The sequence below is a fragment of the Paramisgurnus dabryanus genome, chromosome 19 (genome assembly GCF_030506205.2).
Source record: "Paramisgurnus dabryanus chromosome 19, PD_genome_1.1, whole genome shotgun sequence".
NCBI classification, from domain to species: domain Eukaryota; kingdom Metazoa; phylum Chordata; class Actinopteri; order Cypriniformes; family Cobitidae; genus Paramisgurnus; species Paramisgurnus dabryanus.
The window spans coordinates 33831684-33858928 of record NC_133355.1 but is presented as its reverse complement, the minus strand read 5'-3'; the positions used below and the strand labels follow the sequence as shown (position 1 = coordinate 33858928).

General features: G+C 36.5%; 1 protein-coding gene across 3 annotated transcripts in view; it reads left to right on the top strand.

Moving 5' to 3' along the window:
• The window catches only part of pag1 (phosphoprotein membrane anchor with glycosphingolipid microdomains 1), a 58591-nt gene that overhangs the window by 4769 nt on the left and 26577 nt on the right, over window positions 1-27245 (top strand). Inside the window, exon 2 of one of the 3 annotated variants that reach the window (XM_065253709.2) lies at window positions 594-661. The exons of 1 other annotated variant lie outside the window; for it this stretch is intronic. The gene's annotated coding sequence lies outside the window, so the exon portion shown is untranslated. Of the gene's footprint in view, window positions 1-593; window positions 711-27245 lie in introns of all 3 variants that reach the window. One more of the 3 variants, XM_065253711.2, reaches the window with a different exon arrangement.

The following is a 27245-nucleotide window of genomic DNA, read 5'->3' as shown; positions in this document are numbered from 1 at the left end:
AATGTTAAAAATAGCTTGATTTCTAGTTTAAGATTTCTGTGCTTTGATTTACACTTCACATTTTTCATTATTGAGAGTAGACAACATATTTATCCATCTGCACTTACGGTAATGGGGAGCAGTCAGACGCTGAAAACCTTTGCAGAATAAGATTCGAGAAACATTTGTGTTGTCCTTGGCAGATTTGTTTATGGGTGAAGCTAACGGTTGGATTACTCAACAAAATGTTGCCAGGTTTTTTTGAACATAACAAAAGTCACGCAGACACGTGCACCCTCCTGTTGTTAGGAATACATATGGATTTAAGCTAACATGGGTTTATGGGTTCTAGCAGTGTTGTTTACAACATTTGGGTCCAAATCACTATAAAGTGCATCTGGTGTCCTCATCAGTTATCTTCAACAAAATGCAAAATTAATGAAACTCTAAGGTTTTATTATAAATGGCCAAACATTTGCACACATGCATAAGTACAATCATAAGTGTATTGATGTTTTTTTCTAATTTTTTGCTACACTATATTGCCAAAAGTTTTGGGACACCTGCCTTTATATGCACATGAACCTGAATGACATCCCATTCTTAATCCGTAGGGTTTAATATGGAGTTGGCCCACCCTTTGCAGCTATAACAGCTTCAGCTCTTCTTGGACTTTCTACAGGTGTGTTTATGGGAATTTTTGAGCATTCTTCTAAAAGCACATTTGTAAGGTACATACATACACATACATACATACATACATACATACATACATACATACATACATACATACATACATACATACATACATACATACATACATACATACATACATATATATATATATATATATATATATATATATATATATATATATATATATATATACACACATTTTTATTAAAATAAACCAATTGTTTGATCAGGTTTGCAAAACCTTGTGTGCGATTTCTTGATTGCTTAATTAACAAATGAGGGCCAGTTAGTATTATTTTAAATTTTGGCTAAATGGTTGCTAGAATTTATTAAAATCTATTGCATATTTTTTTGCAATAAATGTTTTTTGCAGTAATTTCATTCTTAATCTTAAAAGATTTTCCCCATTAACTAAACGTGTGGTTTATAAAGGGAAACATTATCTTTCTTCAGATCAACATTATATAGTCACTGTATATAACCATCATTATTCCATGACAGGGATGACATCTTTTGTGGTTTGCTTGTATGTTGTTGACTTGCAGTTTATTTATAAAAAGTGCTTGAGCTTAGGTCTCACAGCCTGATGTGTAATATACAGCAAATATAAATTAAATTGCAAAATCTTAGATTAGGGGTCTTCAACTACTGTTCTTCGAGGGCCAGATTTTAAAAATGTAAATATGATGCAGGCAAAACTTTTACCCTTATGTTGACTTTTTATCAATTTTATGATTATATTTATAGCCTATATATATTGTAAATATTGTAAATATATATATGCTAAACCGCTTTTCCATTGTACACTACATTCAGACACGACAGTCAGAGTTCGCCCCCTAGTGGCAGTCGTAATGAAATTTCAGTTTAATTCGTAAATCTGAGCCAACCTGGGAAAGAAGCGCATTTCAGCTCAAGAGCCTTCAATCTACAAATACTGTATAGTTAATAATTTAATTATCAGTAATCAGTCATTTTTAAAATTAAACAAAAAAGGATTAATAATTTTTACCTTGCACCAAGGGCGTAACTTTGGGTCTACCATTGGGGGGGGGGGGTTAAACTCGCGGCATATTTATTTATTTATTGAATCATTTTCTTGTGTAAAAGGTTACATGCTCATTTGCCATTCCTGTATTATAAATACATTGTGATACCTTTACTGATTTAGACTACTAAATCAGTAAAGCAGAGAAATGAAAATCTAGATTGAGAATTATTTAATAATGTTGCTAACATTAGATTTTCATTTCTCTTCTTCTTGTCCTCTTAGTTAGGACTGTTATATTACAGACCTTGTGTATCTGATGCTTAGAAAGACCAATTAAATGTAAAAGCATACTTCATTTCAAGTAGCATTTCAGGTTAAAGGTGAAGTGTGTCTTTTATTGATTGACTACTCATGACATTGTCTGTATATTGTTACATTCTCTAATCTTGTGTTGATTTATTTATCATGGCAAATATTTCACTTATAATGTTACATCATTCTAATGTGACTTAATACTTTATCAATAAGCTACCAGCCACTGTTTAGTGAACATTACTGAGAAGAGCTAACAGAGATGAGACTTTGTAGTTTTGCATTGTAGATGACTCCGTAGATATAACAGGAAGGGCACCGAAAAAATACTGAAAGCCACCATGCGTACATTTTTACATAAACTACAGAGACCTACAGAACACACACGGGACCCTATTATGGTCATTTTTAAAGGAAATCCATCACTTTATTTTCTGTATAGAGCTGCAACACACTAGATTTACTGTAATGAAAGTCAACCTGCATTTGAATACATTATCTGCATGAGACATGAAATGGTCATCATCTAATAATTCATAAATCTCATGGGTTTCATGTGAACTTAGGAATGTTGAATCTCCACTCTGGTGTGTTTTATATGTAGCTGACAGGGTTTGCTGTTATCAGACATGTTTGGCTGGTCTCAAAAACAACAGGACTTGTCTTATCTTGTCTCGCTCTGTTATCAAATAATGGGCAATAGCAATTTTCTCAGGATAGCTGGGTGGTTCCTTTAATTGTTATTTTGTTGACTGCAGGCTTAATTGTTATTTTGTTGACATTTCCGCTCTTAAGAGGAAGTGTCTGGATCTTTCAAGTAAACACAGTAAATTAAATTAAACCCAAAAGTTGCTGGGAAGTGAAAGGTTTCTGACATCGAGTGCACCCTTGTGTGTCATTGTTCTGTGTGTGTATGTTTATGTGTGAAAACCACAGGCAAATTTGACTGCTGCTTTATATATAAATATGTATATATACAGTACATGATGTGTCTCCATATACAAACCTCAATTGTATACTGTTTTGATGTTCATAATTTTAGCTGCAATACAAAACATTTTGCTTTAGCGAGTACATTAACAATCAATGTTCACTTATAACATTATAATAAAAATGTATCATTTGTGCTGTTGGGTCAGACATTTCATTGGAAAGTCAGGTTTTACAACAAACAGGGTTGGCAGGTTTTCACAGCAAATCCTGCTCAATTAAATAGCACAGAACTTTTTAGGGGGGTCCTTCGGTAAAAAACACATAAAATCTGCATTTTGGCAAGGCTTCATCTACTAAAATCACCAGAGCTAAATACCACATTATTGGTGTTGCTTCAACCCACAGACATTTAAAATATGCTGTGGCAACAATGTAAACTCTTTCCCCGCCAGCGTTTAAAAAAAGTTGCCAGCCAGCGCCAGCATTTTTCATGATTTTCACAAAAGTTTAATGCCTTCCAGAAAATGTTCTTCCTTAAATATATAAACAAACAATATATCAAATGAAAGAACAGACCATCTGCTTTAAAAAAAAAAAACGTATCCTACCTTCAGTTCTCTTGTAATCACCTCACATATATGGGAAGGTTGGTTTCTTCAAAAACACACAATTTTGAGCAAAAAGCTGAGATAATTAAATTTTTGTGAAGGACTTTTGATAGGGATCAGATTCAGAGCGATCTTTAAAACAAACATGGAGTTGTTTCTCTTTAACGTGAGGCGTTACTTCCGGGTTGCGGAAGTTTTGCGGAAAGCCGGAAATTCTCGTCATTGGCAGGGAAGCGTTTTCTCGTCAATGGCGGGGAAAGAATTAAAGGAGCCAAAAAGCTATATACACACAGCCTGAGCCTAACTCAAAAGCAAAATGATGCTAGCCTCAGCAAACACTTTGCACAAAAGTAAAAAGTTAAAAGTACAGTAAGGATGAGATATACAAGCATATGCATGTCAGGGCTGTACAGTGTGACATATATGTGGCACGTGCTATGAAAAAACTGGTCTGTGCGATGAATACATTTTCCATTGTAGCACGCGTGAGAAAGGACAGTTTTGCAAATTCATAACAGCCGCTTAATAGTATGTGAAGTGTTTTCCTTGTTTATGTGTGTGTGATATTATAAAAAGGTTTCATGGTATAGGTTTCTTTGCTAGTTTGAAAATGAGTTTTTATTTAGTGATGTCTGCCCACAGATCTATTCTCCTTTTATGTGTAAGGTTAGTGTTGAGGTGTTGTCTGCACTCTCCAATTATTAGCAAATAAAGACTAAAAACTAACTTTAATGCTCCGTATGGGAACTTTATGTAGGTGATGAACTTCATTACTTGTGTTTGTTTACAGACATGATAACTTAATGGAAATGATGAAGTTTTATGTTTGTGCTACAGCAGTTTCAAGCTCTGTAACACCAGTGTTAACGTACAGCCCTGCATGTAGCCAACTGATGATCATGTTTAGTAAGTACTAATGTTTATGGATAGTCTGTCAGTTATGCCTTGGAGCAACTGCCCCAAATATTTTGAACCTTCCTAATGATGACAGATTTCACGGAGAGGTTTGGAGACTGAATGTCGTATCTGTGGAGAAGAGCTGCATAATTCGGGTTTACTTTGGCACACTGCCTGTGGATTGATATGACACAAGTTTCAGCCTCTCTGCCTTGAACCTTTGTTTCAGAGCGGCCACCACAATAAGCAGATGTGTTTATGAGAAGTGAAAAATGCTGTGTAGTGTATAACTGTATGCTCCCATCCCCCTGCTTATGATTTGACTGTGGCGTCAGGTGCAACGGTAACGGTTATGTGTTTATTTAATAATGACGAGATCACGCTGTCTGTGGCCTGTGGCTTATGACCAAGTACTGCAAATGCTCTTCTGTTGGGTCCTCTCTATATATTTACTGTGTTGGCGTATCAGCAATAATTGAAGGTCAGGTTTCTGATGTGCTGCTGAAATCACTGGACTGTCAATGAAGAAAAACTTTTTCTTTAAAGTCATTTATGCTCATCGACTTCATAAGCGTGGTTTGTGAAAGGTGAACTAATTTGCGCTGCTCTTAGTAGATTGTGTTGGTGATTATCAGCTGTTGAGCCTGTGTTATTTAATTTGCACTTTTACCAGGAGATAATCCCACTCCCATCAGCGCTCTTTTGGAATTGCGGTCTAGCGTTAATTTGCCCCGTTTAGTAAGAGTCGGTCAGTAGCTTAAGAAGGCCTCACCACATTTTTGTCCCAACAAGCTATTAGTTGTAGTGTTTAAAAAGCGATTTCTGAAAATATTTCCCTTTGCATTGAACTTTGAGCAAACCTTAGATGTTATTTATGCTCAGTCAGCAACATTAACTAAACTAAAGTTAAAAGGTGAAAATCATTTACCCCTTTAAACTTCCTGATCTGGTGACTGCTATCCAGCGTGGGTGTGGCAGGCCGTATCTGAAATGATATTATAATAACAACCTCTATGGTGACTGGACTTCTTATATCCTCTTGAGACCCAGTCATTTATTGTTGTCCTCTGTAGTGGACATGAGTTTTTAAGTCCAGCATAATTAGTTCAATCTGAAGAGGACATCCCAGGCTTTCTAGTAATACTATATTTGTGTGGATATATTTGTACAGCGCTCACAAACTTTTCACATTTTATGGCATGAAGGGAAGTAAGTAATACATTTTTTGCAGATTATATGTTTTCTTGATAATCATCAATTGTTTTTTTTTAACATGAATTAATCGAGATTAATCATTAGCAGAATAAAAGTTTTTGTTTACATCACATATGTGTGTAAACTGTGTATAATAAATATGTATATATATATAAATATGAACACATTCATGTATAATTTTAAGAAAAAAAAAATGTATGTATTAAGGATTTATATTTATATATAATATAAATTATACATAAATATACAAATGTATATGCACATGTAAACATTTCTAAAACATATACATGCATGTGTGTACATTTATTTATACAAAGTTATTATACACAGTTCACACACATATATGATGTAAACAAAAACTTTTATTCTGCTACCGATTAATCGCGATTAATCGTTAAGCATCCCTACATGAGAGTCTTGACTTAAAATTTAGCAGTATTTCAAAAATGTAAAATAATTCTGACCCTTTCGAAACACGACTTTTATTTGATGTCTTTTGTAGTGGACACCAGGGGCCTCATTTATAAAACTTTGCGTAGGATTTGCGTCAGAAGTGGCGTACGGATGAAACATAGGACGCGCGGACGCACAGAAATAATCGGATTTATAAAACCGTGCGCACGCACATCCTACGCATTTTTCCCTTAATAAATCACAATCAATTCTAAATGTAGCGCAGCTTTTGCGGCTTCATGACACGCCCATAGTTGTCCATAAATAGTCCGTGAAATGCCCACAAGTTAATATGCATTGATTGCGAAATCATGGCAAACACAGAGAGGAAATAAAAAAAAACGTAACTTCACTCAATGTGAAGTAGAAGTTATCGTTGGCGAGGTGGAAAAGAGGAGAAAAATGTTGTTTGGGGGGCACAGTGTGGGCATTACTAATGCCAAAAAAGGCACTTGAGTGGCAAACGGTGGCAGACTCCGTAAATGCTGTAGCCTCACAACCTCGGACCGTGGCCGAAATAAAGAAATGGTCGGACATCAAAGTCGAGGCACAAAAACGTCTAGCACTCTATCGCCAGAGTGTGTCTGCCACGGGTTGGGGAAAGGGGACATTGTTCAGCGCAAATGTAATTTCTTGTTGCTTTCTGAATGGTTTAGACATACGCCATACATTGTTTTATCAAAAATAAAACACACTAAAGGCATATGCATGAATACCATAATTCCGTAGATTATGAAGATATGGTTTACTATGAAAACAACTTTCCCCAGTGGACATGTATCTATTTATTTATCTATCTATCTATATATCTCCTTAATTATCTATCTATCTGTCTATGTAATTGCATCTATATCTGCTCCGCCAGATGGACACATTGACGAGCAAATCAGTTTTGTACATTATTTCATTCTGTGAACTATATTCTTTATGAGGATGAATTGCACAACATGCCAATATTATTGCAGAACATATTTCACTTTTCTTTTAGCAAATATGTGTTCATTTGAATTTCTGTTGTAATTTTCGATTTCTTTATTTTTTTGTTTCACTGCTGATCGATCAAACGGGTGTTCGTGTAAGGCTGTTAATTGTAAGACTTGCTTTGTGAAGTCTTCATGTTATTTATGAGAGGCAGTGTTGTCACTTTCACGTGTTTCTTCCATCTGCCGACAGTGTCGCCATTTCTCATTTCACCCGTTTTTGTGCGTACGCCTGGGTCAGAGCTTGCGTGACGGACAGCACATTTTCCCGTCAAGTTTGCTTTTTATAAATAACAACTATTGCGTAGAGAGTGGCGTACGCCTTCTTTTGTGCGTACGTAACGTTTATAAATGAGGCCCCAGGACTTTGTTCTTATGTTGGCCGTTCTATCACAGATGCTGAGATGTTTTTGAATAAAATAATTTGTAGCACTTAACAATAAAGTTGTATTTGTCAACATTATTAAAAGGATTAACTGACATGAACCAACAATGAGCAATAAAGTTTATCAGCATTTATTAATACAGTTGTTCATTTTAGTAAATTGTGCATTAACTAATGTTAACAAATACAACCGTATTGTAAAGTGTTACCAAATTGTTAAAAGAAAGTCACACCCAGATGAGAGAATTAGGAAATATGGTGCATAACCTTAAATTGCACATTGTGGCCAATTTGAAATTGAAAACAAAAATGTATGTAAAAATAAAATAAATGTAAACATTTTATCAAATGGCAAATACACTGAACATTAAAGTCCTGTTGTCATCTAGAGTGAACATGTCATAAAATCAAAATAAAAAAAAACACATTTTTTGCAATGTGTTTGTTACCACCCCAACACTTAATAAAAAAATTTACAACTTTTTTCCTAGTTCTCAGGAGGACATAAAGTGACCCTCCTAATTTTTCTGTGCTGTTATTTACAGAGGTCATAATAATAAAAAGCATTGGAAAACAGTGACGGGTTAACAGAGAACTGCCATGTGTGTTTTTTATGTAGATGTTGGCATCTCTGTTGTCTGTAAAAATACCAAATACACAGTTCCTTTGCTGGAATAGATTTACATCTATGCATTTGGCAGATAAAATGTATAGTTTAAATGCACTGTGAGTCACTTTTACCCTGGGACCAAACCCACAACCTTTGCACCACTAATATGCAATGCTTTTCCAAGTAAGCTACAGCAACAGTTATGCTGAAAATGTAGTTGAGATTGCTAAAATAACATGCAGAAGTAAAATATAAATGAATCCGCTGTGGTTATTGTCGAAATATAGGAGCTTGTGATTGTGGTGTATTGAGCTGAACTATTAGCAGGACACAGATGTCACACTTTATCAGCAGCTTAGCTTATATCTGGACCTGTTTTCTAGGAAATCAGACCATGTACTTCCTTAATCATACACAGAGAAAGTACCAGGATTGATTTTGTGCATCTTAAAATGGAGCACAAGAAATCTTAAGATAGGAATCATTTCTCTTAATAGTCAGTTAGACACAGCACACTACTCATTCCAGCATCAGTACAACAAATAATACAGCACAAACAAACATTTGGTCAAATTTTGAATAAACTTGACTTATTCTTTTTTTTACACAGTGCATAAGATTGACATGTTTCTTGGATGTTTTTTTACTTAATGCAATTTCTTGCAATTAATTCTGGTATCTATTTTTTGATAAGCGTGATGTTGCCTTTGAATGGGGCATCTTTGGGGTAGAAATCGAACATTTAGAGAGAGAGTGCAATGAATTGGAACAGCAGCGGATGTAGAAATGTGCTGAACTGATCTTTATTTCACACAGGTTCAGTGATTATGGTCAGTGTCTTAAACATGCACACATGGCACTGATGCCCTAAAATGCTTTAATATAAAGGCTTGTGTTTTGAAACCTGTGACTGGATGAAACCAGATTCTGATAATGGTTCTGTAATGTAAATAGTCCACATCATCACATTCCTTCATCCTTTTGCTTTCAAAGCACACGTCAAAGCAAAGCAATAATGGGAGATAGTAGGATGGCAAAATGATGCGATTAAAGCCATTAACCGTGTTATTTTATCATTTGTTTCAACTCAGCTCATTTCCGAGCTTGTGAGTTAGACATTAACTTGTAATTCTGTGACTAAAGTGTTTGTAAGCAATGGAAAAACACCAGGGCCTGATATCTTTCCAGAGCTAGACAATATGGAAATATGCTGCGTTTAGCCTCGGACAATAGCTGGGGGCTCCATCGCAAACAGATTGTGAATGACAAAGTACAAGCTCTGGCATGGGACCACCACTTTGAAAGACTGGGTGATGGGATCAGTGCTATGCATTGGGTTTAGTACAGACTGAAAGAATCCTCTCTAAAAAGCTTGTGAAACAAACTCGGGTCATGAGGGTCCCTAGAATGGGAGTTTCCTGAAGGGGGGCTACGCTTTAGGGGAAAAATGGGCTTTCATTGTGTTTTTTCACTACTCTACAGACTTTATTACAATGATAATGGCCTTCGTTTCTGATGCCCTTTGCTTACCAAAATATCTACTGGTCATGGTAAAGTAATGAGGATTATGCTAATTCGTACCAATGTGATTATGCGAATGGTTAATAGTCTATAACACTATTATATTTCTCTCTCTCTCTTTCTCTCTCTCTCTCTCTCTCTCTCTCTCTCTCTCTCTCTCTCTCTCTCTCTCTCTCTCATGCTTGTATGGATGTTTAATCTGCCCAGATGATACCAGTGTTTGTCAGTGATCTAGCAGGATTTCATATTTCATCGGATTTGTTTTTCCTAAAGTCTCATAATCTAATAATGAGATTAGGATTATCAAAGTTTGAGTCATTGATTTTAGTCTTTGACAGATTGTCATCTCAGGTACTTTACTCACGAGTACAAGTGTACAAGGATGAGCACAGAGCTATTAAATTTATGGTAATGTGGTGGATCATGATCAGCAGAGGGTCTTGTATCACACTGAAGGGGTTTATTTCGTGATAACAAGTTTTGAGCGGTAGTTATCTGAAAAGATTAAACCTTGGAATGTTGTGGCTGGCCAATCAGAATCCAGCATTTTAGAGAGCCGTGTCGTAAGTGATTGATATTTAAATGGTTAATCGACGCAGCATTATGAAAAGTTTAACACGCAGTGTGTGGCAGCGTGTTTTCATAATGTTGCGTCGTCGCATCGCAGGTCATGTGACAACAGCCAACCAGTCAGCTTCACCCTTTACTAGGGCTGCACGACATTGAAAAAATATGCAATATGCAATTCTGCTGTTGAATGTTGCATTTCTTGCGATATGTCTATTTCATAGAGAACTGCTATTTTTAATCAGCAATTTATAAAAATCTTTTAAATACGTAATCACACTGAAATAAACAGGTAATACTGATGTAATTAAATCTAATTCATGCTAAAAACAATTACAGTACCGTTCATTTTAGGTACAAGTTCAACGCTGTCGTTTTCCTTGCTCGTCTCGACTGCCATATTTATTTTCTGCTCTCCGTTTTGAGCCGCTAGGTTCACTGTTACGCCTGTGGTCTAGCCAATAGTATAACAGTATAAGACCTACTGGTATTTAGTAAGGCCCCTTCTGATTGGTCTAATTTGGACAATCTAAACATGCAACACACAAATGATAGAAACGCAAAATACATACATAAAGTGATAAATAATGTCTACCGTGGTAAAATCAACATCGATTACAGTACCACCGCCTAATGGTAAGCACATTGGAATAATTTGGTGATGAATTAGTTCATGTTAAAAATTGCATACATTGATATTTTGACAAATTTGATAATTCAGATTTATTAGGGTCTGTTCTAGGAAAAATGAAATACTACTACTACAGTTTAAAAACATTCATTCTCATTTAGGATTAGTTTTTCTTTCAGTCCTCTGTTTGTGGTGCAGAAAGACCTAGAGTCCAATCTGGAGGAAGCATTAAAATTACTTCTGCAGAACAGTAGAAAAAAAAGAAGTCTGGGAACTGAAGCCTTTGTTTTTGTAATCTAATGAGAACTTCAAACCAGGATGTTCCAGCGGTTATATAAGCCATACTACTTCATGTGAAGTTTGATATTTGACGAGTAATTATACAAGAAACATTTAGAGACAGGAAGAAAGAGGAGGTGGGGCTTTTTTTGAAAGTGTGGTTGGTAGCGAATGGAGAACAAATGTTAGTAACAGGAAGAGATCAAGGCCTAGTGAAAATGGAGTAAAGTGGTGAGGGCAGCGATTCAGGATGTACAGAAAGGAAATCCCATTGATAATCACACATCAGGACATCACTGAAAGAGACATTTACTATAAAGAGATGAAGAAGGGGATTCAGTCTGGGACCTGTTGTGTAAGACTGGTGTAAATATTATTATGCTGTATTTCTCAGACCTGTTAAAACATGTATAGCTCATAATTCACTATAAAATCTATAGAAATAATTAACATTGGCTTTATTATGACAGTAATGCTAAAGGTTTTATTGATATAATTACTGTGTATAATTACTTTATTACATCAAGAAATAATATTATAATAATATCGCAAAATGTGTAACTATCCTACAAATACAATAGGCTTCATATTCTTATGATATTATAATTAGGGCTGTGCAAAAATATTGATACAGTTAACTATCGTGATACATTTTCTATCGATATTTCAATCTCTACTATCTGTATTTTTTAAAGCCATCAAATCCCTCTGTGTGCTTCAGACGACCTCCTCTGCCGCTGCTGTAATTGTCACTGTTCAGTTGTCTGTCATATACGACAGATAAGTTAGCGGGAGTGAGAAAATGGCAGAAAATGTAAAAACACCTGCAGCTTTCAAAGCCGACGTGTGGAAGCACTTTGGCTTTAAAAAAAAGCTTTAAAAAAAATTCATCTCTTTTTGATAAAAAAAGGGAAAGTATTGCAATGTACCGCAACATGCAGTGTACAGTATCGTATCGTATCGTGGTACATTGCAACACAATCAATGTATTGTGTTATGTACCATATCGTGAGGCCCTTGCCAATACCCAGCCCTAATTATAATTAATTTAACGTGTACATGTTTTATGACATGCACCCTTTGTTGCAAATATTTCACAGGTTTGTACTTTTCATATAAATATACTAATCACGACATGAATATATTTAAATAGGCATGAATCATGACATTTTATACTGTCTAAATGGAGCTTAAAGTAAGGCTGCAAAACAATTAATCGTGACTAATCGTTTGCAGAATAAAAGTTTTGTTTACATTATAAATGTGTGTGAATAACATATAAATACACACACATGCATGAATATAACTTAGAAATATTTACATGTGTATATATATATTTTTATTTATATATCATTTATATTATAAATACTTAATATATAAATATATTTCTGTCTGCTTGTGTGTGCATTTATATATACATAACTCTAATACACAGTACACACACATATTTATAATGTAAACAAAAACGTTTATTCTGCAAACGATTAGTCGCGATTAATTGTTTTGCAGCCCTCCTTTAAAAACCTAAAGTAATAGCATTCACATGTCTAAACATCACAGTATTACCAGTGGCGGCCGGTGACTTCTTTTTTCGAGGGCGCTCAATGTGAAGTTCATCATGTGTGTGGTTCCTTTTTTTCAAAATATGTGTTCTGCGCTTTAAGCGATCCTGTGTGCATCACATGTCTTGTCAAAATAAGTGCCTGCTGCAGACGCGTCTAAAGGGTTTATGATAAAAAGAGACACTCGCGTTTGCCAGATACTCGCATAATCTCATGCGTAATTACAGTTTACAGTTAAGGGAGTGTCTTGCATGTGTTTTGTGAACGTGAGCGTCTCTTTTATCATAAATGGTTTTGACGTGTCTGCAGCAGGCACTTATTTTGACAAAACACGTGATGCACACACAGGATCTCTCGACATGCAGAACACATATTTTGAAAAAGGGAACCACACACATGACACTCCGAACACTTATTTTGAATTAGCGCGTCCTCGGATGAGCAGTCACGAGCCGCCACTGAGTATTACTATGATAATGTTTTTATGTTGCAATGCAGAGGTCATCAGACAGCATTGACTTTATACTTCAACCCTTGTTAGACTGCAAACTATTTTAACAAGGACGATCCTGCAATTCCAACACCCCTTCTCATGTTCAGTCACATGATTCCTCCAAATATCTGCAGTGGTGTCAAAAGTATTCATATTCATTACTCAAGTAGAAGTATAGATACTAGGGTTAAAAAAGACTTTTGTAGAAGTTGAAGTATCAACTTAAGCTTTTTACTCAAGTAAAAGTGAAAAAGTACTGGTTTCAAAACTACTTAAAGTATAAAAGTAAAAGTAATGTAAGGAAAAAATGTCATTACGGAAAAAAGCCTAGGCCGCACCACAGGGGCCTTTTGTGCACTACCCTATCTCCTCTAAAACATGTTTCTAAAGGCCATAATAACTATAGTGTTATATTAAAAATGTTAATGTTAAACAATTTGGGATGCACTAGGGCCAGGGGTGCGCAACATCAGTCCTGGAGTGCCGATGTCCTGCAGATTTTAGCTCCAACCCTTATAAAACCTTGGCTACCTGTAGTTTCAGGTGACTTTATAGACCTTTATTAGTTTGTTCAGGTCTGCTTGATTAGACCTGGAGCTAAACACTGCAGGACATCGACATCGGCACTCCATGTTGCCTACCCCTGCACTAGACTATCTGTTTCAACCACATACGGTACATGCCCATTAAATAATGAACGCATTTTAGTACAATGCAAACAAATACATTAAAGCAGTGGTTCTCAAACTGGGGGCCGCGAGATGGTGCCAGTGGCCCAAGTTTTATAATATTTTATGAAATATATTACTTTATTATAAATTCTGTGTAATTAAACCTCAAAAAATAAGGCTACTAAACAAAAGCAATACATTGTATAATTTAATATGTTTTGTTTAATTCAAATTGTAAGTTTTAGAATGTTTATGTCATACATTTTCTTTGGGGGGTCGTGAAGGAATCCACTGTACACAAGGGAGGCGAAAAAGGTTTGATAACCACTGCATTAAAGAACCACATATGTGTACTACTGAGCATTAACATGTGTTCCGTAGAGAGGAAGATATGATGACTAGTTGCCTATAAATATTGTAATGGTGCAAAAAGTCAAACTTCAGAGCAGGGCCGCTGCTGGCAAAACTTTTACAGTGGTGCCCTCTTTAGTTAAAAAACAACAAAATCACACACAACTATAGTATGTGTGAGAATAGAAATATGCTATTATTGTTTTCATTTAAAATTTTATTTTGACAGCAACACAAACTAAAATTATACAAATATGCAATTATATATTATAGCCTATATTCCTGTATCTGTACTTGTGTAGCTAATGGACTTTAGTATACTTTACTTTAGTCAGTATAAATCCAAGCAATTAAGGAGAATTACTAAATGTCTTTCTTGTAAGTAAATTCAAAATGTCAGGTTTAAGGAAACAGCTGATGTCTATTAACAAAAGCAAAAGTTGGTATGTATGGTTATGTGTTTGATTGATTGATTTAACACTCAAGCATTCAGCTAAGTAGGTTTTGTTAATGCAAATAAAATTTAGGGTAGTTATAAGCATATACAAAACAACAGATGTCTTTAGCATAGATATCTTTGCCATGCTTCAAAACGCAACGCAGCACAATGTCATTTAAGTTGAACAACTGTAGTTACCTGATATAAATTGGTATTGTTACACTATTTAAATCACACAGATGAGTTGGTGTCAGCAGCCAGCTATATATTTACACAGGCTTGTGAATGTGAACTGACCTGAAAGTGATGCGCGAGTGTTATTTCGTACTTTTCCATTTGAAGACAGAATGCCGCGTTCTGTTACTGTACAAACGGATGGCGGATGATATCAAAGCATCGCGAGAGGAAACTGCTCCCCATGCTTTCTAATCGCTCTCGCGGTTCTTTTATGTTTCTCTGTGCAGCGCTAGAGAAACAAACTTTTGATCATCTGCAGTAAGCTGGGGGGCGGGGATTGCGTACAAACCAATAGGGTGTCGGAATGGTGTATGTTTATACTTCTCATCCAATCACAATCGCATTTATCTGGATGATGCAACTTATCAAGATAGGTTTTTTTAACGATGACAAGCCGGAATGAAAAAAAGCAAACAAGCCGAAATAATAGAAGTAACGAGGCGATTTTTAAAATGTAAGGAGTAGAAAGTACAGATAATTGCGTGAAAATGTAAGGAGTAGAAGTAAAAAGTCGTCTGAAAAATAATTACTCCAGTAAAGTATAGATACCCAAAATAGCTACTTAAGTAAGGTAACGAAGTATTTGTACTTCGTTACTTGACACCTCTGAATATCTGACAGGTCATTTGAGATTGACTCTTTTCATCACTTGGGCACCTTCAAGGCAGAACGCCAGCAGCAGCAGCAGGACAGTTTATAAGTGTTTATAACACAGTCAGGTAAATCTGTTTGCCGTGATTTCAGTGAGACTTGTAAAAGCTGTAAATGTAATTTTTCTATTTTGACCCCCATTTGTCATTGGTTAGGGAATGTGAACACACAGGACCTTAAATCACACACACACATATACAGTAGCACTCAGTCCCCCATGACAAACAAAATTTTACCCCAGCTGTTCCTGCCTGTTTAACCGTCGCTGTGCAGAAATAATTGGTACAGAACATTCTGGAGAATGAAAATGCGACCAAATCTCTGTGAGGGGAACAGATCATAAAAACAGATGTCTCATGTTCCCTTCAAAACTGTAAATAAGGCTTTATGGTTTGGACCGGTACTAAATATTGTCACGTTACACTTGCTCGCTCTTTTCACTCGTAACACACAACGATCATCTTTTCAAAATAAAATATCTTGGGTTAGTCACATGATATCAAGTTCTACTAAAAATATTTTAGAATGATTCATCGACGGTTATTGTCTCATATTAGCATGCTTGCTCCATTTCTCTTCATTTATACGTAACTGTTTCTTCTGACATTTATAGTAACTTTTTTGAAAACGCCCAGCGGATAACTGTTGTAAGCGTTTAACGTGACTCATATCTTTGTAAACCCTGCTACTCACAGCAAAATGCAATGCAATGTGGAAATCATATGAGTAAGAGTTGATTTAGCGAGATGAGCAGTTTCATATCTGTTTACTAACCATCACTTCATCTGCAAGGTCTTGTTCAGCAGAAGAGACAGTTTCACTCTTTATTTCTTTCTCTTACTCTTTCACTTCCTGTTCACTCGCTCTTATATTAAAGGATTCACATCAAAGAACCGCTGTAGTGTTTGTCAGCAGGTGTATGGTTTTTATGAACGCTCTGATGTATTCTGTCTCACATGCTCTTCATTTGGTGGCTCATAAACCTTTGGGGTCTCACTTTTTAAATGTAAAGGAAAGCAGGTTAATGCATTACTCTTTTGAAGGGCTTGCTTTTTATAGAGATGTGGCCTCTCTGCAGCTGTATCGACAATAAATGAAAAACAGCTTATTCATTAGTCTAAGACTTGATATTTTTATTTACCCAAATTGATAGTTCAGTTTTATTCCATCTCGGAATCTAATTTGTAGTCCTGGTAAATAAATAAAAGTCCATCACAGGGAGTTTTAAAAGAATCTCTCATGTTACAGTAAGTGAATGTGACAGTTTTCGTAGTGATGGGCAGTAATTGATATTTCCCATCCTGCGCTCTCTGATCGAAGAGAAAGAGAGTGGAAATACAAAGAAACTCAATTCTGTACAGGCTGAAGGAATGTATCACTTATCTGATTTGGGAAAACCCAACACCATTCAGATTCAATTGAGGTTAGTTAGAGGAGACAATAACCTTGTGCAGCAAAACAATTCGGGTCTGAATGGATCCAGAATAGGGTAAAGAAGCGCTTTTTCTCTGTTGATCTCAGTAAGATTTTACAGGGGCTTCAGAAACTTTATCAGATGTAGGATGAGGCAAAGATTGTATCTTATGGGCCGTATACATCAAACGTGAAGTCAACGATTTGCGTGAATAGATTACATACAAAGTCAATGCAAAGACGCAAATATGCACAAACCCGTGCAGGGCGATGCGAATTACGGCAGTTGTGCAGCACGATTGCCGCAAATATACGCTATCCGTCTTGAGCCTCATTCAGACCACCAGCGACTTTCTCGCTCTGTCGCCCGTCTCTTTCAATGAGGCGTTTCTAAATCTGGTTGACATAAACAAGTGAATACCGTCCATTCCCGTAACTGACAAAGGTAAGATGATGTGAACTCCACTGCTTCGCTCCCATTGGTAGTCACTAGTGATGCACCGATGTATCGGCCACCGATATTTATCGGCCGATTTTTGATGAATTTGAAACCATCGGCATATCGGCAACAGCACGAGGAAGGCCGATACCGATTGTTTATTAATTAACTGCATAAAGAAATCCATTATATGTAAAAAAAATGAGTTAATGTTGTTAATAAAATAAATGTTGAATAGCAAAAAACACCTTTGAAGGTTGTCATGTTGTCTTATTATATTTGTTTTAGCTTAGTTTGTGCCTCTCTTATTATGTTGGTCAGTTAAATGTTAATTAGATTCAATCCATGTTCAGTAAAAATAATTTGATGCAGAAATAAACTATCTAATAGACCAACTGTATAGTATTGTATACAAGTGTTTAATATCGGTATCGGCATCGGCCAGAAGTTGCCTGTTTAAATCGGTATCGGCCCAAAAAAATCTTATCGGTGCATCCCTAGTAGTCACTACTGAAAATCGATCATCATTTGCATAAAGTTAAACTTTTCTTAACTTTCTCTGGTCGCTGGACACGCCCATACAACGGTCATTTTCGCTGGTGTCGCCAAAAGTCTGCAAGCTTTCATTGAAATGAATGAAATTGCGCCTCTCTGCCACTACTCAACAACGACACAAACTAAACTTAGACTGACTGTCTGTCTTTGGGCGTCAAACGTGTCTTCGCGCAAGTTAAAAATATTCAACTCAAGCGAAAAATGTGCATGATTGCGAGTAATCTAGATCAAGGAACGTGATGCTTTGCGTTTGGTGTGTACGCAGCATTTCTCATGACTGTATGATTATAAGTAGGCCTATATGAAAACAGAAACTTTTTAAATGAACCACAAAAACTTTTAAAAGCACACATGAAACAGGAAGTTATAGTTCTCTGTTAAAACCGCTGCTTAGCTTTATAACATAAAGGATTCTCCGGGTTTTTCCTTCTTCTGGTGGATGTAAAAGTTGACCTCGTTCATTTCAGCCCTGAGACGCTGTCATAATCTCTTATTGACCTAGAAATTCATTGTTCCAAGCTGTGAAAATGCCACAGACGTAGAGTATTTACAGTCATTTTCACTTCTACTATCGTATGCATCTACAGTACTACATATCATCTTAAGTGAAGTTTATCTATAGATTTCACTAAGAATATACGTAATTCATGGAATCATGACCTAGCTCCATAGGAGCACATTCCACTAATTCCATTGGGAATACTGCTCCACATTCCACTTGTGTTCCTGTTAGGACTTCTGTTTGTGTATTTTTAGGCTGGAATCTTTCTCTGCTGCTGGCTGCTTTATTTAAGGTCCCAGGACCAGGGCACTAACCTTAAAAAAGTCCAGTGAAATATCTCCTGGCGGTGCAGGCATTAAGTCTGGATTTGTTTTCTCTTTAATTATGAGGGGCTGTACTCCCTGTGTTTACAGCAGAGCCTCTGAAAGGAACTAATCCATCATCCTGCTTGTCCTCTCCTGTGGGAGTCGGAGATGTGAAGAGCTTTCTGAGAATGCACTGGTGATTATGTGAAGACCAGCCGCTGATGTCACAGACAGAAATCAGGGTACCCGCGGAGTCTTAAAAGTCTTGAAAAAGTATTGAATTTCATTTTTCAATATTAAGGCCTTAAAAGGTATTGAATTTCACCTCAAAGTCTTGAATTTTTCACGGAGGTCTTAATTTTTCAAATGATCAATAGATTTATATGCTGTTAATTCATATACAAAACTCACGTGCACGAAAACCACGCGCGAGCGATAGATATGAGCGCAGAACACTATCCATGTTCGGAAAAGAACAATATTCGCGCGCGGGAAAGCATTCTCGCGTGTTCACAGAACACTATTCGCTCGCAGAAAAACGTCCTCCCAAGAGCGCACCTCTGTTCAAAGTGCCAAACACAGCCACGCGAGCAAAGTAAAAAGTTAAGTAAAAAGGCTGGGATGATAAAGTAAAGGCTGGGATGAGCACTCGCTCGACTTTAACTATGCGCTCGCAGCTGCACAACACGCACTTGCTCGATCAAGATGACTTGGGACTGTGGGGGCGGGACAATGACGGGTGTCCAAGCACCTATGATTGGTTGTTTGATTTAATCAGTGACACACACAATCTTCTGTTCCACAATGTCTCTAGTAAATCTAGATAGAGAAGACACGTTTTTATATGATCATTATGTCGAGAAGGTAATTTATATGTTAAACAAAAGTCTGTGATCCATGCAATAATAAGCTGCAAACAATAACGCAAATTTGAAAGCTATTATATATTTTGTTTACTGTTTAATTAGATAATATCATCTTGCAATATATACTATAGGCTACATATTTACATTGTCACACTAAGTTAGCATTAGAAAACTTTAGAATGGTCCTGTATAAAAATTAACAGAAAAGATTAACAAAAATATATCTGTATATGAGCTTGTGTCCAGTTTTTTGTTTGGTGCAGTGAACAGATCTCTTGTCTTTTTAGGGTCAAAATAGCATTACATTTTAATTTGTTGTTGTGTTTGAGGGGTTTTTGTTTCATTTGCCATAATATGGTTAATTTTGTTTGTCAGTATTGTTCTGGTTCAGAGCATTACTGATGAGTGTTATTAGATGTTGTTATTATCTTAACTATATTAAACAGCAAAAAAAAAAAATACCTTAAAAATGGTGTTATTGTTTGGTTTGCAGCTTATTTCATGGATCAAACAAGGCTATTGTTTTAACATAAATTACCTTCTCCGACATAATGGTCATATTAAAACGTGGCGGGCTGCACAAGATAAAGAGGAGGGCCGCATGTGGCCCCTGGCCCTCCAGTTGCCCATCCCTGATTTAGGGATTTTCAAATTTACAATAAATGTACATTTAAATCTATTAAATCTATTTGATTGTTGGTTTTGATTGTTGGGTAAAGATAAGGGTTAGGCTATTTGGGCCTTGGACTCAGCCTTTCAGAGGCATGTTGTCATGAATGTTCAAACACTTGTAAATAGTAATTATTTGAGATATATTACGTTATTTAAAATGATTTATTCTACCCGAATGGGTGCGATGTAGGTATTAAATTTCATTTGAAGTGGTATTAAAAAGGTCTTAAAAAGCCTTGAATTTAGGTTTGACAATCCTGGGGGTACCCTGGAAATGCTGCTGACCGATGGAGCGTTTGCATAGAGTTTCTTTTCTTAAGCCCGGAGTACAGTCGGTTTTTTATGTGAACAGTACACGAACGTACGCACACGGCCGAACGCACAGCCTTGCAAAGTATAGTTTATTTGACTAGTACGCATGGACATAAATACAATGCCCTTCCCTTGGCTACATTCTACATCCTCCTGTAAGCGCATGCGTGACCTGCGAGTAAAATGTACGCTGGGTTTGAGAAATCCGGCGGTTCATGTACAGTAATAGCGCACTCTTCTGACAATGAAAATTGCGTCATGCGTAAACTATGTGTAAATAATGAGCCATACTTTGGACTTTACACTGTGTTTGGCATCACCAACCAAAAAAACATAAGAATTTTCTTGCTCAGATGTTTCTTTTTCATAGCTCAGGAGATTTGATAGAGATCTCAGTTATCTTTCATTTAAGGATCAAGTTTGTAAGTATTCGTAAAAATAAATTGAATGAAAACTTTAAGAGATTTGAACTGCACTTCTCATGTTAATGCTTTCCTTGGACAATTCATTTAGCTGTTTTTCCTCGCTTTTGCAAGTTGCTTTAGATAAAAGCGTTTGTTATATGCATAATAATTGTCTTCAACAATATTGACTTCTTAACAAATCTGAGTTCAGTTTGTGTTGAAATCTTATCTGAAACGCTAATAGAGACTTTCTCTCTCAGGAGACTCAAGCAGAGGTTTCATTTGCTCTTCATTGATATCTGGGAGAAATAATTCATACATTAGAGAGATAGATTTCATCTGGTTAACATAATGCTGTTGTGATTGAGGTTCTTGAAATTTCTTAAAGGGGGGCATATCATGAAAATCTGACTTGTTCGAAGTGCTATTATTGGGTCCCCAGTGCTTCTATCAATCTAGAAAATGTGCAAAAGATCAACCCAGTAACTTAGTTTTGGTAAACCATTCTCTACAAGCTTGTGAAAAAATAGGTCATTGAAATTTGGCTCCCCCTGTGATGTCAGAGAGGGATAATACCCCTCCTTAAACTGCACTATCCAACCACACCACTGCCATTTAGTGCAAAGATCAACTCATTTGCATTTTAAAGGACACACCCAAAAACTGCACATTTGTGTTCACACCTACAAAGTGACAATTTTAAGTGTATTTTGAGCTAAAACTTCACATATGTATTCTGAGGACACCAAAGATTTATTGTACATCTTTAAAAAGTCTTGTGAAATTTTTCCCTTTAAAATACTTCTTTTAATTACAATAACAAAAAAAACACAAACAGATCTTTTCTCACATAAATTGACAGCAGTTATTAATATTTTGACTTGGGGCAAGTGCATATTTTTGGACTTTATTTCTTAGCCCAACCTTACAGTAACCTGGCCTGACATTCAGTTAGTTATTGTCCACACAGGATTGAGGTCAGATATCCCCTCGATGGATATGAGGTTTTTCATCTTGAGAGGAGGAGAATATGATGGCTGCTATAAAAGAATCATTTTAGCAGAATTATTAACGATGCCGTATAGGTTTTAGGGTGACATGTCAAACTAGCTGACGGACAGTGAGCTGGGAATCTCTCTTTCATCATATTTCATGCTAATGACTCGAGCTGCTCAAATTACATCCTGATGGAGTGATCAGGCAGCAAGCCAGGCAGACATGATGGGTAATATGTCAGTGTTGAAGAGAGACGTGTGTGTGTGTGTGTGTGTGTGTGTTTAGCAGTTCTGCTTTAAGTATCTAGGGAATTAATGCAGTAATGGAAGACATTAAAGCAGTCAATTCAGATGTAATTGCTGCTAATGGAAAGTGGTTTTTCATACCCTTTCTGACAGCTCCCAGTGCAAACACCAGTACAAGTCATAAACTCCGCCCTCTCCATGCCACGAACGGGAATCGGGTCAAAATAAAAAATAAATTAAACTTCCAATTAAATTTTCAGAAAGATGGTTTGGTCCTTTAAGGCAGTGGTTTTCAAACTTGGGGGTGGGGCCCCCAGGGGGGCCGCGAGATGGTGCCATTGGGGCCCCAGTTTTATGACATTTTATGAAATACATTAATTTATCATGAATTCTGTGTAATTAAACCTAAAAAAATAAGGCTACTAACCAAAAGCACTACTTTTTTGTTTAATAATTAAATGGTTTTTTTATTAAAATGTTGAGTTTTAGAACAGTTTTTTTGTCACAAATTTTCTTTGGGGGGCCGCGAAGGAATGCTCTGTACACAAGGGGGGCCACACCCAGAAAAAGTTTGGGAACCACTGCTTAAAGGTAGTTGTCATCACACTGATATATGTTCAATTGTTAATTTTTGTGATAAGTTTCATTTAAGCTAGTAATTTGATGCAATGGAAACAGGGTGTGTCCTTATGATTGACATTTGTGATTGACAGCTTCTTTGAGTGGACTCTCGGAGCTTTGAAGGAAAATTGAAGATATAACTAACAATTCATTTTGTGATTTTTGTGTTATTTCACACTGACAAAATGAGTTGTTTTTAATTTACCTCATTTTATCAAGCCAGTCAAATGAGCTGTTCAAGGGGCGTGGTTGAATTGGGCGCGTGAGCGTTTGGGCAGAACATTGATACTGCATCTCCAAGCTTAACGGACGATTCCTTTTGCACATACCCTGGCTTCATTTTAGTGTAACATGTCCGCGCCCATCGTCTGACATTTTACGTTCAGTTCATTACAATGGAATGAAGCGGGGTTGGCTCATTCTTTTTTTTTTACAATCTGTAACCTCAATCCCCATAGACCCCCATGTAAAAATGGCCAACTTTAAATATTCAAAATAAATATGTTTACAGCCTGGTACAAAAAGTGTTTTGGGTCTATATAGCTAATTTTGCCCTGTGAGGGGGTGAAGTATTTTGTAACTCAATCAATTTTAATTATATTAAGCCTTAAAGTTTTGCATTATTAAGGGCGTGGTCACTTGAGTGACGGCTGAAGAGCCATTGCTGTCACAAGAGTCGAGCTAGGCGGGCGTGGTTTCAGCAACCAGCCACCTTAGCTTCACCCACGTCCCGCCTCTTTAAGTGACTGCAGGCACCGCCTTCTATTGGCTTCAAAAAAGCTCTTTACAAACCTATGTGTGACGTCATGGACACTTTTTTTTACAGTATATGGTATAAACACATTTAGGTATTTGCAAGTTAAACTGTTCAAATGCAGCAAGTGTGACTTCTGTGGTAGTCAAGGACTATAAAAAGGAGCTGTGATGTCTGTATTGCTAACTCATCAGCTCTGCTTATTTTGGGGTTAACTAAACCTTTAAGGAAATTGCAGCAAAGTAAAAGTGTGAGCTTCAGTTTTATGCTCACAAACTCTAATACCGGCATGTTTGACTCATTTTTTGTTGTTGGCTATGGACAAGATTTTATGCAAAATGTGTCTCTGCAGTCTATACTGTATGGTAGATGGATGAATAGTGAAAAAGTGAGAGATTTTAAAACCATTAGATAGAAAAGACCAATATCAAAAGCTAACTGCAGATTTGAAATTTCAAACCAGTGCAGCTTCGCAGGCTCTCTAATAATACAGCGTTCATGACAGAAGGACTGTAATCATGAGATTCAACTCTTACTTGTCTCTGGATGTAGAATATAGCAATTCTCATAATGATGATTTATGCTTTACAAAAGTGCATTATTTCACCTCTTCATTATTTCATGCCCTTGCAAAAAAGCTTAAGAACAACAAAGTGCAGTAAAAACACGCAGGGGTTTTTCATTGAAGTTGCTGTGTTTATACATTACATCACCGTGTGGGAGAAGTACTGAGTCTCTTACTTGTAATTACAAGTTTGGCAAAGACGTAAAGGGCTTTTACAAGTCAGAAGCTCATAATTATAATCATAAGCTGTGCCGATAGTAAAGGTGAGAGAATGGTTTAATTGTACATCACATGAATATTCATTAACATTAACACTGATTACTTTTGTTTAGACAGGGAAATGAAACATGCTTAGAGAATAGGTAGAAAACTTTGATTGGCTTTATTAATATTTAATATCAGATGAATATTTAAACATCTACATCATGTTTTGCAATCTGTTATAAACTGCACTGCTTATTAATTTGCTACACACTGTGATAGTAAAGATGAGTGTTAAAGGGCCAATAATGTCCATTTATAGGTGTAATATAAGTCTCAGGTGATGCATCTGTGAAGCTTCAGCTCAAAATAGCCCACAGATCATTTTTATAGCATGTCCAAAATGCAAAAAAGCGCTGTTTTCATAAATGCAAATGAGCTATAGCTCCTCACTTTCAGTCACTCTCAGACAGTGAGCGCTTTCAGTTTAAATAGATCAGATTTCTGTGAATACAGTCTAAGACAAACACATTTAGATAAGCTTTTGAGTAAAATGAACCTGTTAGTCAGTGGGCTGGGCTTTATCAGTGTGACATCACATTAACAAGAGAATCAAAACTGCATATCTAATGAAACTGCTCTGATTTAATGGGGATTAAAAAGGAGGATCGGGTGATTTTTTTTTCATTGTAGGATAGGGTGGGGCAGTAGTCAAACACTTCCAACACACATTTATGTCTAAACACCTTGTAAAAGCAGATTTTGCATAATATGGGCCTTAAAGTTATCTGCAGTTTATTGATCAGAAATAACTGAGGACCTAACAAGAGTTAAACTAACACACACACACACACACACACACACACACACACACACACACACACACACACACACACACACACACACACACACACACACACACACAGGGTCACTTCACAGATGTCTAATGTATTCTGCTCAAGCTAAGCTCTGTGAGGATGGCAGTCGCTTTAATTGCTTCATTTCTATTCTCTGTCATCTCAGCTCAACTCTGTATTATGGATTCAGAGTCAGGCCCATTTTAATTCATTTGCTGTCATGAAGAACTGCTTTTAATGGGATGTTTTAACATGTGCACTGCATTATATAAAAATAACACTAAATTCAGTTCATTTCAGTTCATTTTCCTGACCGACAACCTTAGCTTAACTGATTCAATTTTAATAAACGGCGGATTGTCATTTTTCATCTAACGTTACCACAGTGGCCATTTTTAAAACAGGACACATTTCAAAAAGTTTTGTTTTTGCGTCATCTTTCTCTGTTTGTGCAAAAAGAGAGATGTTTATGGTCAGGGTCTTGGACAGAGGTGATAAGCAAAGGTCTGTCCAGCTCCATGCAGCTTCTTAACCATACTCAAGCACGGACACATGTGCAGTACAAATAATTTCTCATACAATGAGAAAAGTGACGAGATGTCTGTAGGCGAGGTCGACATGCTCCCTGCGTTAACAATTATTTTTTTTTCTTTTAAAGTCACCATGAGACAGAAGTAGCGATTGTCTATTTGTCCCCGTGGTGACATATATCCGAGTGAAATGGCTTCTGAAATAAATAAAGGTTGTGCTGGGCTTGAATTTGTCCATCGAGAAATGATTGGATCGTTTGGGTCATGTTGATAATTGCTAATCGCTGCAATCTTTTCCCGGACCCTGCCCACCTGCCATACCAAATGACCGGAAGTAAAGAGAGATTGTTTCCAGGAGGGGAGGAGATTTGACACATGATTAAAAAATTTAATAATGAAGCGTACAACAATAGAAAAATAACAAATCACAGTTTTTAATTTTAATTTCATTTCGACTTTAACAGATAATATTAATCGATTATAAATTTGTTAACAGTTACCCGGTCAATATGAAAATCCCTATTTTAAAGGAGTAGTTCACCTAAAAATATACAGTATACTGTCATTCACCCTACATTGTTTGCTGTTTTGTGTATTATGAAATCCAAAAGTTTTTTTATTATTCAATACAATAATGGTCCATATAGTCAACAAGGCATCAAATTAACTATAAAACAGTGGCGGCTCGTGACTGCTCATCCGAGGATGCGCTAATTCAAAATAAGTGTTAGGATTGTCACATGTGTGGTTCCCTTTTCCAAAATATATGTCCTGCGTGTCGAGAGATCCTGTGTGCATCACGTGTTTTGGCAAAAGAAGTGCCTGCTGCACACGCGTCAAAACAGTTTATGATAAAAGAGACGCTCACATTCCCAACATACACGCTAGACACTTCCTTAAAAGTTAACTCTGAATATGCATGAGATTATGCGAGTATCTGGCAAATCCGAGTGTCTATTTTATCATAAACCCTTCAGACGTGTCTGCAGCAGGCACTTATTTTGACAAGACACGTGATGCACATAGGTTCACTCGATGTGCCGAACACATATTTTGAAATTACGAACCACACACATGACAGGAGACATACAAGTCACCAGCTGCCACTGCTATAAAAGTAGTTAATGGGATTATTTGCACTAGTAAAAGCTTATGCCCTACATTTATATGTGTTTTTGTCATTTTTTAGACCCTAAGATATATTGTCACTCAGGCCCGGCACTAGACTTGCTGGACTGGAGGGGCCGTCAGGAATCGTGGGTGGGCAGCCATAAAACTCAATGTAAATATACTGTATATAAATCAGATCTGAAGTTTTACTTTATTTGTCTCAAACAGAAATAAAAGGCTATAGGCTATATTTTTTGAAGATATTTTGGAGAGTACCAGCTGCCCCTGAGTGAGTTGTTAATGTCAACATTGTATAGATATTAAGGTAATGACATTCAATATGTGGCATCAATTCACCTTAAGCCAATGTATGGTGAGGTCATTCAATCTTACTACCTCGACATTCATGACATTCATTCCTGACTCTATCATACACG